This window comes from Amphiura filiformis, chromosome 9 (assembly GCF_039555335.1).
Source record: "Amphiura filiformis chromosome 9, Afil_fr2py, whole genome shotgun sequence".
NCBI classification, from domain to species: domain Eukaryota; kingdom Metazoa; phylum Echinodermata; class Ophiuroidea; order Amphilepidida; family Amphiuridae; genus Amphiura; species Amphiura filiformis.
In genome coordinates, this window is record NC_092636.1 from 23915743 (window position 1) to 23929860 (window position 14118).

The 14118-nt window shown below is 37.9% G+C and overlaps 1 long non-coding RNA gene across 1 annotated transcript; it reads left to right on the plus strand.

Annotated features, from left to right (window-relative positions):
• Positions 1–151: 151 nt before the first annotated feature.
• LOC140160770 (uncharacterized) lies at positions 152–6967 on the plus strand. The gene is made up of 3 exons (XR_011860012.1): positions 152–254; positions 6373–6468; positions 6884–6967. It is a non-coding gene; the product is annotated as an uncharacterized lncRNA (long non-coding RNA).
• The last annotated feature ends 7151 nt before the right edge of the window (positions 6968–14118 follow it).

Here is a 14118-nt window from a genome sequence, read left to right on the forward strand (position 1 = left end):
GGCTAAAAAAACTGAAAATGCTTATTGATATTTTAAAGACGCATTTAGTGAATCGTCCGTTGCCCTTAGCAACAGTAAACCTTTCCGCGTTATAAACGCACGAGGGCGCACTAAAGCGGAAGTTACTTTCACCCCCGGGTCATAGGTTAACTGATAAACTTCGCGCGGAAATGATGTGGGCTTGCATGTAAACAAACAAGAGACTGGTAATTTTGGTATTGTCTTCGAGGCGCATCCTACAAAAAATACTGTTAGTAAGTACGTGTTTTAGGGTAGGTTTGAATAGAGAAACTTACAATCTACATGTGTATAATTTTATACACGCATGTACCGATTAATTTTGACAATTTTCATTCATTTGTGTCATCTTGTAATCTTTTTTTTCTTCACATGTTCATGAATGTATTGTAAGCTTACCCGTTACCGACTATACTTATCATGCTTATAGACTGCCTAACTGGCCTGTATCTCGTTTCGGCCAAAGAACGTCTGTAATACATACCTGTTTTTAATGACTTTGCAACAATGTTTCTATTGTCAGCAATAACAGCTTGCATTCACACTTTTGAGTTTATATGGTGAATTTTCGTACACATCATAAATAAGTGAAATCAGAATATCCTGAAAGGAATTTAGTTAACTAATTCAACGACACTGACCTCGCAACAGCTAATGTTTTCATGTAAACATGGCGTCATTAGACATTTTAGCCTACGTTTCAGTATCCTACTATCGGATCGGTGAAACAACGAAACCTCAATCCCCGGCCTCATTCACAAATTCACTCACCTTCCTACACCACCAGTTGAAATAAAACTCGAAACATCCCGTGTTATTCCTCAAACTACATGCACCTTCATTAATAACAAATTGAAATCCTAGTAGAAATCCGTTATCGAAAATTGTTTGATATAAAACGTCACCAAAAGTAATTTTTCTGAAGAGTAGATACCGCGTGTCAAAATGGCGGCCGCAGTCGCATCCCCCAGCTTTGTATCGTGTACCCAGGTCACGGTATGTCTACGTGACGAACAGTCAAGGTCAGAGAACAGCGCAACCTGTCTGCTGTCATGACGTAATATAATGGCTCCGCCCAATGAACGGCGCTGTCAATCATCCTTATTGCCTTTGTCGAACAGACTTTTACGCAGGTAAGAGCTCACGCTGTCCTCACTTTTAGGATCGATGAGCGTCAGGCCGACACAATCTGGTTGTGTAGGAGACTATCATCGTGATGCCCATGTTGGAACCATTGGATTACGGAAGAAATATTCATACCAGGACTGAAGCAAATGTGGCCATTTCTATGTTTGTACCGGGCAAGTACCGGACATTTTTCAACACGGAGCTAGCGGAAAATACTGCAAATTCGTCCAAGGTAAGCAAAGGGTTGGGGATCGCATTTTAACTTTGACTAAACTGTTTCGGAGTTAAGGCACGCTAAAAGTAGACCATTTCGGGGCTGTATTTGGTGTACATGTGGCGTTTTGAAAAGAGTAAAAACGACCACTTATTCGCTATTGCTGAAGTATACCTGCTGAATCATGTACCAATACACAAGGTATTGGTACATGAGATCAGGTATACTATACTTACTTGGCATGTTGGTATACTTGGTAGATTAGTCCTTCATTCCTATCGGCAGGGCTCTCAAATTCTTCTTAAAAGTGTGTGGGCTGTTATGCGTCGTTATAATGTACAGGCATATTTGAAGAATTTCCTATCAACTAATAATATTAAGATTGCTAAAATATTAATCTAAAGACTTCATTCTTTCATGTGCACCATAAATTTTGCACCTGAGATAGATATTGCTAGGCAAAATTTCACAGCAAACATGGCAGTTTTCTCCCATTTCGGAGATATTTGAGACAATACAGCCCGACCCCTTAAAAAGAGGTAACGTAGCTCACAGCGTTTTGGTGGAAAGTACAATTTATTTAGTACACAAAGACGTTTTGATCACTAAAAAATAATGTTGATAAACAATATGATGGTGCGTTATCTAATTAAAAAACAACAAATATGTAAAGAAATCGCATTTATTCAAAGAAAATATTCAGGGTTAGATGTGACACTTGAGCAGTGGAAACACATTTTAGCGATTTTGAGCCTTTGCAAGAGTTAATCAGGCTGAAGAAAGCATTTAAAGTATGGAAAACTATATATGTCCGTGTAGATCTCGTTGAGTTCTACCAGAAAAACAACATATTTGATACCCTAAATGCTCGACAAAGTGTTTGTGGACCAAAGAATGGAAAAAAGGCTATTGGCACCGGATTTTGTAGAATGAGCGATATATCATGTAGGTTCATTTTGCTCATATTTATGAAATCAAAATCTTTATAAACTGTTGGTAACCCACGCTTTAGAAAGGGTGGGTTTGAAGGGTCCACAAAATGCTTAAAAGGGTGGGTTTGATAAATTTCTGGTTAAAATGTGTGTCCAAATATAAAGTGTGGTCACTGATAAAAAGGGTGGGTTTGGAAATCAACAATGCTTTGGAATCTCAAAGCTTACTGTAAATAATTTCCAATTGAATGACACTATTAAAATGAAACACAACAAAAATATTGAAATCCAATTCTGTTTGGTCGTCTAAAACGTATGTAATTCTCTTTGGATGCAAATCTACCTCCTGAACCACTGATCAGTAACCATGCTTAGAAAGGGTGGGTTTCAGAGTTTTGGTATAAAGGGTATGAAAAAAAGAAAAAAAAGGGTGGGTTTGTATCACCACTGCCAACTATGTTTTAAATAAATTACTATTATTGCAAGCGCATCTAAAATGCTCCGGAAAGGGACAAGGGATTCTAAAATTCCCATTATTTAGCACATGCTCTACCCCTACTGCTGCAAAACACTGCCAAAATGCTTACAAGAATGACACAAACATAACTGACAAGAAAACAATTTCAAATTAACATCTTAAGAGCCAATCTCCCTTATTATGTACCCATCTGTGATAAAAAAAAAAATAGAATTTTCTCTAAAAAATAATTTTGGTACATATTAGCACCAACAACTCACATGTAAAATATGAGCGTGCACAGCGCCCTCGTTCAGCTTAAAAAATTCTTGAAATTTCAGCCTCTCTGAGCCTTACTTGCAAATGGTAAACTTTGGAGGTGCATAACATCGTGCGCCATCATCATCCCAACCTGCATTTTGCATTTCTTTAAAGTACCAAATGGTTACATTACAAAAACCAAGAAAAAAAATTGGGATCTTGATGGCGCACAAAATCAGCAAATCCAATGATTTGATGAAAAGCGCCCTCGTGCAAACTTCAAAGCATCATATCGGGCTGCGCCATCAAGATCCCAAGTCCGAACAAGTTTGAAATTAAAGACCTCCATGGCAAGTTTCATTTTTCAGCAAAAATTTTTGGGATTTAGATTTGGCGCACAGAGTTAACAGAGGTCAAAGGTCAAAATTTCCTATTTTCGCACATATTTGAACGCCTGTATAATTGCGCGCCAACGTCAACTGACTCTCCGAATAGCATTTCATCAAAGAAGAAGTAATTCTCTGCAAGAACTGAAAAAATTAGCTTGGGATCTCCTGATCTTCATATTTTTCTGATTTTTTGAAAATGGACTTAGCCTCATTTTGGAGGTCAATTTGACCTCTTTTTCCACTAAGCTGCACAATGTGGGCTTTTTACTGCATCACAAAAAGATGCGCCAACAAGATCCCAATTTTATTAGTCATCGTCTAGCTTCTTTGGCGACCAGTAGATAAAACACAAGCAACAGCTAATTGGGATCATGTGGGCGCACTAATATAAAAGAGGTCAAAGGTCAAGCTTTGTGCCAAAGTGATGCATATTTGCCTATGTGCAGCACGAAAGTGGAACTTTGACCCAATAAAAATGTGCGCCAACAAGATCCCATCTTACTTTTTGGATGATTGGATAAAGGGGCTTATGTATAACTGATAACAAGTAAAAAAAGAAGTGGGATCATGTGGGCGCACTAATTCAATAGAGGTCAAAGTTCATACTTTGTGCCGAATTGGCATTATTTTCCCTATGTGCAGCACAAAAGTTGAACTTTGACCCGCAATAAAAATGTGCGCCAACAAGATCCCATCTTACTTTTTGGATGATTGGATAAAGGGGCTTATGTATAACTAATAACAAGAAAAAAAAAAGTGGGATCATGTGGGCGCACTAATTCAATAGAGGTCAAAGTTCATACTTTGTGCGAATTTTTTTTCAATGGGGATCACCAGACATGTCTCATAGAAACTTGTGTGAGTGCATTTCAGATGATGCTGATTCCATCATGGTAGTTGGTGAGAGTAAAAAAAAATTTTGTCAAAATACTTTGCCATATTTTGCAAAATTTGAGTGAAAGGTTGCTGAATTCGCAACTTTAGGCTAAAAATCGTTTAATTTTGTATGAAGTATGAACTTTGACCTCTAATGAATTAGTGCGCCGCATGATCCCACTTTTTTTTTTATACTTGTTATCAGTTATACATAAGCCCCTTTATCCAATCATCCAAAAGTAAGATGGGATCTTGTTGGCTATTATTTTATTATGGTCAAAGTTCTACTTTTGTGCTGCACATAGGCAATGTAATGCCAATTCGCACAAAGTATGAACTTTGACCTCTATTGAATTAGTGCTACCACATGATCCCACTTTTTTTTACTTGTTATAAGTTATACATAAGCCCCTTTATCCAATCATCCAAAAAGTAAGATGGGATCTTGTTGGCGCACATTTTTATTTTTCCACTTTTGTGCTGCACATAGGCAAATATGCATCACTTTGGCACAAAGCGTGACCTTTGACCTCTTTTATATTAGTGCGCCCACATGATCCCAATTAGCTGTTGCTTGTTTTTTGTCTACTGGTCACCAAAGAAGCTAGAGCGATGAAAAATAAAATTGGGATCTTGTTGGCGCATCTTTTTGTGATGCAGTAAAAAGCCCACATTGTGAAAAAAAAAAAAAAAAGAGGTCAAATTGACCTCCAAAATGAGGCTAAGTCCATTTTCAAAAAATCAGAAATATATGAAGATCAAGAGATCCCAAGCTAATTTTTTCAGTTCTTGCAGAGAATTACCTCTTCTTTGATGAAATCCTATTCGGAGTGTCATGTGACGTCGACGCGCAATAATACAGGCGCGCAAAAATGTGCGAAAATAGGAAATTTTGACCTTTGACCTCTGTTAACTCTGTGCGCCAACGAAATCCCAAAAAATTTTTGCTGAAAAATGAAACTTGCCATGGAGGTCTTTAATTTCAAACTTGTTCGGACTTGGGATCTTGATGGCGCAGCCCGTTATGATGCTTTGAAGTTTGCACGAGGGCGCTTTTCATCAAATCATTGGATTTGTTGATTTTGTGCGCCATCAAGATCCCAATTTTTTTTTCTTGGTTTTGTAATGTAACCATTTGGTACTTTAAAAAAATGCAAAATGCAGATTGGGATGATGATGGCGCACGATGTTATGCACCTCCAAAGTTTACCATAAACAAGTAAGGCTCAGAGAGGCTGAAATTTCAAGAATTTTTTCAAGCTGAACGAGGGCGCTGTGCACGCTCATATTTTACATGTGAGTTGTTGGTGCTAATATGTACCAAAATTATTTTTTAGAGAAAATTCTATTTTTTTTGTATCACAACCCCCCTGATTTGGGTACATAATAAGGGAGACTGGCTCTTAAAGAAAATTGAGATTTGAATGAAAATAATGAAAGTTTTGGCCAGTTTTGAAAAATGACAAGCGCTCCAAGAGGAAACTATGAATTCATTTCCATTGGCCTTATTTTAAATCAATACTGTACAGCCCCATCTTGATAGTGTATGTACAAACACTGACAGTGGAAAATTTTGTCACCCAAAAGTGGTCATTTTTTGGCAAAATTGGCTGCATTTATTCCACTCAATTAAGCTACTTGCAGTTCCGCCATTATGCACTATGTGCGGGGAGAGCCTCGAACTGGCAGCATACATGAATGGGAATTGAACTAGTCATAACGTTCTGTGTAAGGTTACATAATTCTTCCTTTCATGTATGCTGCCAGTTCGAGGCTCTCCCCACATAGTGCATAATGGCGGAACCTGCAAGTAGCGAATGATACAAAATAGAGCTTTGTAACAGGAACTGTCTTTTGGAATTTGGTAGAAAAGCTCTTATTTTTAACCCGAGTGATTATATGTAACTTTTAATCAGTTTATGTTTCACACTTTAAATCAACTTACTGTACCAGGCCTGTAATATTTGGAACCATGTAGTTTAAAGATGTTGGACCCATGATAGTTATGATTGGAAGGACTAGGTGAAATGTGAACATACATGCTTCATGCAGATATTAATAATAAAATAATAATACATTATTTTCTGTTATCAACAGATAATATTCACCACCAAAATACAGGTGTTAAGACTATGGCAGGCTTGTGGAATGAATGGCAGGTGAAGGAACTGGTTCTACACTCCAAAGTACCTGGTAAGGGATCATAAATTTTGGATGAAATGTAGTTCGAATGAAAAGAAAAGCGCAGCCATTATATTACGCTACATATTGGCATAAAAACTACAAATATCAGCACACAAGTATATAGGAATTCACTGACTACTGTGGCCCAAGACACACCATATTTAAACCATTTAGCAAGTAGCAACAACCAGGGACTTGCAGCTAAGAAGCACATGCACACCCTATTTACCTTGAGACTCGCGCTACACTCTTCGACTTAAGCTTTTTCTTGAATTCATCCCACCACTTTCTGCACTAAGTCTTCACCCATGCTTAAAATTAAAAGTAAGAGTTTTATATTGCTGTGATTATATGTAATGCAAGTTTTGTGTCTTTCCTTTTGTACAGCTTATTAATCAGTGTCTTACATTTCATTTCACTACAGATCACTGGTCAAGCATCAGTATCCTCGACTATAGGTTGATGCGTCTGGTCATAATCATAATCCGACATCACAAACTGGTCATGATCTCGATGCTCGCCGAGGTGTGTGACCTCTTATGTAGATCAAGATGCAAAGACGAGCTGGCTAGGCTCAACTTCAAGTCACCCTTAAAGCCAGAACAGGTGCAGAGCTTTGTAGAGAAAGTCAAACGCAAGAATGAAGCAGGTAGAAGTCAACCTGATATCGCAGATGCAGCGGTTGAATTCCCTAAATCCACCGACAGCTCTGATGATACCGATAGCCACGGTAGGACACAGGCTTGGGTTAATCAGCTTCCAGAAATAAAATTGTCGGATAAGCTCAAAGAAGATGTAGAGAAAGTGGCAGAGGATAGTTACAACAACTTGGTGGAACTGCATAACTTGATTAAAAGGTTGGATGCAACCACAGAGAGGTACAAATGCAATGAGATAGATGATGATGAGTTCGAGGCAGCGGTGCGGGAGTTCAAAACGGCGCACCAGAAAAACAGCTTGGAAGCTCATCAGTTTGAGGGCAAGTTAGATATCATGGGTGTCTGTTATCCATTTGAGAATGAGAACGAGGAATTGGTGGATTTGGTGACACAGCAACACAAATCATGGGTAATTAAGCATTATAAAGATGAAATGGCTTGCAGAGTGTGTATGTGTAATGATTTGGATTATTTGAGAGAGGCGGATGTTCGCCGTCGAGAGAAAGAAAGGATAGCGCTTGTTAATAACGTTATTGGGGATCAATTACGGGGTGAAGCAGACCCAGTTGATCATGCGCACTTTGTCAAGTCATTCTTGGAGTATGTTGTCAATGTTGTACCGAAACACGTCGGCAAGAAACCCGATGACGAGGAATCTTCTGCTAACCCAAGTAGTAGCACTGAAGGACAGAATCGTCAGGGCCTTGTTGGATCACCAGAATGGGAAAACAGATGGGAGAAACATTTTGATGATGCGGCGGAAGAGAAGAAGAGACTGGAGGAAGCCACAGAATTGCAAAAGCAGTTGACAGCGATGAAGAACAGACTGGAAGGTCTTCAGAATCAGCTGGAGACTCTTAGTCAGGAAGCCAACTCACAGGGATTAGATTTGAGCAGCCAAAGAAAGGGTAAACGTGGACATGAACATGATGCTGGTGGAAGATCGCAGAAAAAGAAAAAGTAACACATGCAGGACTGACAAAAGTGGATACTACTCACTGAATAGATTCATCAGGTTTGTAGGTACAGATAAACTTCTTTTGAACAAAACCAAATAGTTTACTCACTATTGACACTTTCACATATGGTCAACAATGATGTTGGTTGATCCTTACTTCCAGTAGGACATGTCCAGACTGTAGAGGGTGTATTTACACTATTTTACAGTCAAGAGAGGGTCATACATGTGACTTACATATCCTCTTCTGACTGTAAATACACCCTCTACAGTTGGGATGCGTCCTACCAGAAGTACGTGAAAGGAGCTACCAACATCATTCTGATGATGCCTATCGACCATGCTAGACGAAATCGTCAATAGTGAGTAAAATATTTAGTTTTTGTTAATTTTGTTGTTGTTCAAAAGAAATTTATCTTCCCGGATACTATTTACTACTCAGGGGTTCAAATTATGCAAGAACTAAAGAGTAGATGCTGGTAATGATTCCAGCAAAAACAAAACTTAGTACTTGTGTCTTATTGGTGATAACTCCTTGATTCTTTTGTGTACCTTTTTAAAGACTATTTTATGCATTTTTAAACATATGTATTTGTTCTGATGTTGCATTGAAGAGCACCAACCACAGAATTAGAGAAGGAGAACCGGGACTCCCTATACCGCCACGTACAATCGCGCCGCCAGCTATGGGGAGAAAATTGGGGTATTCGGGTCCTTGCCAGCGGTCTTGGAGGCGAACGAAAACAACTCTGCGTCTCATCTGAAGCGTCTTGGTACTCACATGCAGGTCGCATCAAGTGCGTCTCTCAAATGCGCCCATTATCCATGTCGCGCTTGCCGAAACAACAAATGCCTCAAGCGCATTCCGAGGGAAACCGAATACCCCCAATTTTTGCTCCATGCCTGTATTAAGATGGTGGTCGAGTCCTGGTTCTCTGGTTTTAATTCTGTGGCACCAACTCATCAGTAAAATTTGGGCTATTCCGTTTGAAATTCATGCACTCCTATTAGTAGGCATGTCCACTAAAAATTGAAGTACTTTTAAATTGATTCAGACCTAACTTATTGGATGGGAATTGATGAAAGAAACATTTTGGCGTTTAAATAATCTTAATCGGACGTTTCATTCCAGAGATATGGCCTTTCGAGTGTCACGGTTTTATATAGGGCTGCTAGAACATGTTAAAAAGTTAAAGTCCAAAAAGGAATACTAACAGAAAGTGTAACTTTAAGGTACTTTTTCTTAATGTATTTATTAACTATCTTATCTGGAACATTATATTTGCTTATAACAACATGAAAATAAGATCATCCTGAAAATTTAATCGATTTTGTTGACATACAACAAAAAATATAAGACCTCAAAACCCATGGTTTGTTTGGTGAAACCTCAAGCATGATCATAGATGGCCGCCATGGAAAATATCTCCATAGAGGAGATGAACAATAAGTGCATTATTTCAAATGAAAAGCGGTAGTCTTAAACATTGTTCAATCTTTTAAGGTCAGCACATTTTATCTTCAAAAATTATTATATTTCATCATGGCATAAGTTTGGTAACATTAATCACTACCAATTTTGAGAAATTTGCTCCAACTCAAAGGTTATCTTTACTACATTGAGCAATACACTGTGTGTGCATGGAAGCCATGATGGTCCCCGGTTTTTATACTCCCTATGAAATGGACATGGTAGTGAGAAGTGCACGGGAAGTGCATGATTTGAGATGGGCATGCGGTAGGCTTAAACATTCTTAAATTTCTTAACATCCTACACATTTTGTCTTCATAAATAGTTAAATTTTATGAGTATGTAAGTTTGCTTGTCTGATTCACTCCAAATTCGGAGATAATTGCATTTGAACACCTGATGCACGGAATGGTGTCACTTCAACCTGTTGTAGTTCTCATCTCATTAAATTTTTCATTAAAAAAGTTGATCTCTTCATGCAGGAAGGTCCTCTCTATTTACTGACCAAACAGGAAAAAGTTTGGTTAATGTTTTCTGGTGGAATCAGGAATTTCTTGAAACACCCTGATATAGGCCTACATTTGGATCAAAACAAGTATACGCCATTTAACAGGCCTGGGATTTCTTGTATCGATCAGTTTCTCCATAGACAATACGTGTGTGAGTGCACGCACACAGTAAATGAAAAATCGTTCTAGTGGAAACTGTATTGAGAGTGGGCATCCCTACTATTAGGTAACCTGTATAGAAAACATAACCTTAGTCTTCCACGCAGTAAGGATTTCAAATGGGATTACCTGACTGGGTGACTCCATTTGAAATCTACACCCCCTGTGTGGGAGATTAAAGGAGGATTTTGTGATCCTAGCATCCTCTTTTTATGACATGTTTCAGTACATATCCACGAAAAAAGCCTGTTCCCAAAATTTCAGTTGATTCTGATTTTGCGTTTGCGAGTTATGCATGATTATGTGTATTACACTGCTCCATAGATAATGCGTTGTAATTTCGTTCTGGTGCACCAGAGCGAAATTCAAATTTCACGATATCTTTGCTAAACGAATTAATCTGCAAGAGATATTTTGTACATAAACATTATGTAGCCAGAGGTTTCCAGTTATATAAAAATCTCAACTTTTTTGAGAAATGCCCTTTAAGGTTATGTCTTGATATACGGTTGTATGTATTTCAACTGGAATAGCCCAGTACTGATCCGGTTATGGAAAATATGAACACAAAATGCTGACACCAAAACACAGCAGTGCCAATGATTAATTTTATGGATCTCCCTCTTGAAAGTTGAAGCCATGTAAATTCTATTTTGAAAGTACTAGTATATGATGAGCTGGTATGGTCATTGCAACTTCTGTATGAAACACACAAGTTAATGGGGTGAATAGAAGTTTATTCCATAAAATTGAATCGGGCAGAGCGTGGCGCAATGGTTAGGGTACTTGCCTTTAGTGCATGAGGTCCTGGGTTCGATTCCCGGCGGTGGCGATTTGCTGGGATATTGACTTGGAAATAAAAGTCTGAAATTAATTGGCAACATCTGTAGATTAAATTCAGACTTCCGCTCTCCCATGGTTCATTTAGAATTGGGTAAATGAATCATGAAAGTACTCAAATCCCGGAGGGGACGTTAAGCCGTCGGTCCCGTGTGCAGAGAGCCGTACATGTATCTCGCAGCCAGTTTAGAAAAGAGTAGGGTGTTAACCCCTGACTGTTCCCAACCCGTCCCGGTGTTCAAATGGACCCCAATGGAAATAAGCCTCAATAGACGCTTGAACACAAAATGCTGACACCAAAACACAGCAGTGCCAATGATTAATTTTATGGATCTCCCTCTTGAAAGTTGAAGCCATGTAAATTCTATTTTGAAAGTACTAGTATATGATGAGCTGGTATGGTCATTGCAACTTCTGTATGAAACACACAAGTTAATGGGGTGAATAGAAGTTTATTCCATAAAATTGAATCGGGCAGAGCGTGGCGCAATGGTTAGGGTACTTGCCTTTAGTGCATGAGGTCCTGGGTTCGATTCCCGGCGGTGGCGATTTGCTGGGATATTGACTTGGAAATAAAAGTCTGAAATTAATTGGCAACATCTGTAGATTAAATTCAGACTTCCGCTCTCCCATGGTTCATTTAGAATTGGGTAAATGAATCATGAAAGTACTCCAAATCCTTCGGAGGGGACGTTAAGCCGTCGGTCCCGTGTGCAGAGAGCCATACCTGTACATGTATCTCGCAGCCAGTTTAGAAAAGAGTAGGGTGTTAACCCCTGACTGTTCCCAACCCGTCCCGGTGTTCAAATGGACCCCAATGGAAATAAGCCTCAATAGACGCTTTCTTGGGTTATCCAGGGTTGTCAGAACCCAAACAAATCCAATCAAAATCAAAATTGTATAATAAATGCCCCTGGGGCATGCAAGATTTTGAAAAGGGGCATTTATTAGAAGCAAATTTTCAGTACAAAAGCTTAAAAATCAGGGCAAAAATCAGAAAGTATGCCTCGCTTCCAGTTCATGTCCAGGTTCAAATCCAGGACCAATATGGCGACACCCACGTAACGGCGTATAATCATGGTAAATACTACAAAATTACAGATTCTAAGAAAGTGTGTGATTCTTGGTGAAATTCTACCATAATTTGGTAATGAACAGGATGGATGTTAACCCCCATGAGAACTACCTGCCGATTGGTCAAAAAGAAGTTTTCATTTTTAGACCAATCAGCAACATTGTTAGAATAATTTCTCCACATAAAAAAAATTGGGGGGAATTATTTGCAAAGCTCCATTGTGATTGATGATTAAAGTGAAGATATCATGTAATTGACCAATCAGAGGCAATGTTACATCGGCAGGTAGTGCTCAGGGGGTTAAAAGTTAGAATAGGTTTTGTCCATGCATTTTAGCGAGTATGATACTAGCCAGCACAGATGCCAGTTATACTTAGCTTACTCACATGATATGGCATAGAAAATTTTTAATTTCGATAACTTTTTCATTGCAAAAAATATGGGGGGATTAGTGTTTGTTAGAGGGGGCATCTATTACAGACAAAATATGGTATGTAAAAAGATGCAAGGTACATTGTTTTGTATCTGTAAGTATTGTTTTAATTTTTGTGTATAAATATTGTTTTTTTGTTTAACCTCACACATTTTACAACATGAATACATTATTATGATTTCTTTGTTCAGTATTTTTTTAATTTTGTTTTAGTAAAGTTTTGGGCTTATGTAAAACCTAATAATTTTAGTAAGAATTATACAGTGGGCAAAGTAATGAAGGTACTAGTACATGTACCTTGTAACACAAGACATACATAATTATGTAGGGGAGACATTACTGACTTATTTTGATTCAGTTTAAATGTAAAATGGAGATGTGCCAAACTAACATAATTGTCATCACGGAAAGTAAAAGTTAAATAATATTTGCCACTTAGAAAACCAATGATTTCATATTTTTGTTACTGAAAGCCTCGCCAACACTCGCAAAAATGTATACGACACGGTTTCAGATTTGAAGCAGGTTTGACTGCCAAAAATGGCAAAATATAAAGTTTCAAAAAATATTGTTTTAAATATGTTTTCTAGACTGAAATTTTGTGCAGAATTCATTTCTGAAGTCAGAAATGCACAATCTGTCATTGTTTTCCTGATATGAGCATTACAGTAGAGGCATATGCTTTTGACGGAAATAAAAATATGAGATCCATAAGTGACAACATCATCACAACATATTTGAACTCTATTGGCACACTTATAACGGCTCTGCAAGGCTCACATCATGTTGTAGTGCAAGTCTGACATCTGATTGGTGCACACACATTGAATATAGGTCACATGATTGCTAATATTACAGGTACTAATTGTTCCCGATTTTGCTCAAAAATGGGGTGGCGAGTCAATTTGATAAAAAATTAGAACTTAAAAATATGCATTTTAGCACAAGTTTGATACTATATCCCTGTAGTACTGTATCATGGGAATAACTGATTAGTTTTTCTGAAGTCAGAAATGCAAAATCTGTCATTGTTTTCCTGATATGAGCATTACAGTAGAGGCATATGCTTTTGACGGAAATAAAAATATGAAATCCATAAGTGACAACATCATCACAACATATTTGAACTCTATTGGCACACTTATAAAGGCTCTGCAAGGCTCACATCATGTTGTAGTGCAAGTCTGACATCTGATTGGTGCACACACATTGAATATAGGTCACATGATTGCATAATATTACAGGTACTAATTGTTCCCGATTTTGCTCAAAAATGGGGTGGCGAAGTCAATTTGTTAAAAAATTAGAACTCAAAAAATATGCATTTTAGCACAAGTTTGGTACTATATCCCTGTAGTACTGTATCATGGGAATAACTGATTAGTTTTTTAAACATGTCGCCCTCATATATTTTTTTTTACGATTTTTCGAAATGCCAAATTTTACGTAATTTACAGATGTCACAAATTGTTACAAAAATTAGAAAAGAAAATTGAGAAGGAATGGAAAGATATTAATGTTATACCCAAGTAGGAACTTATACTGTGCATAACTG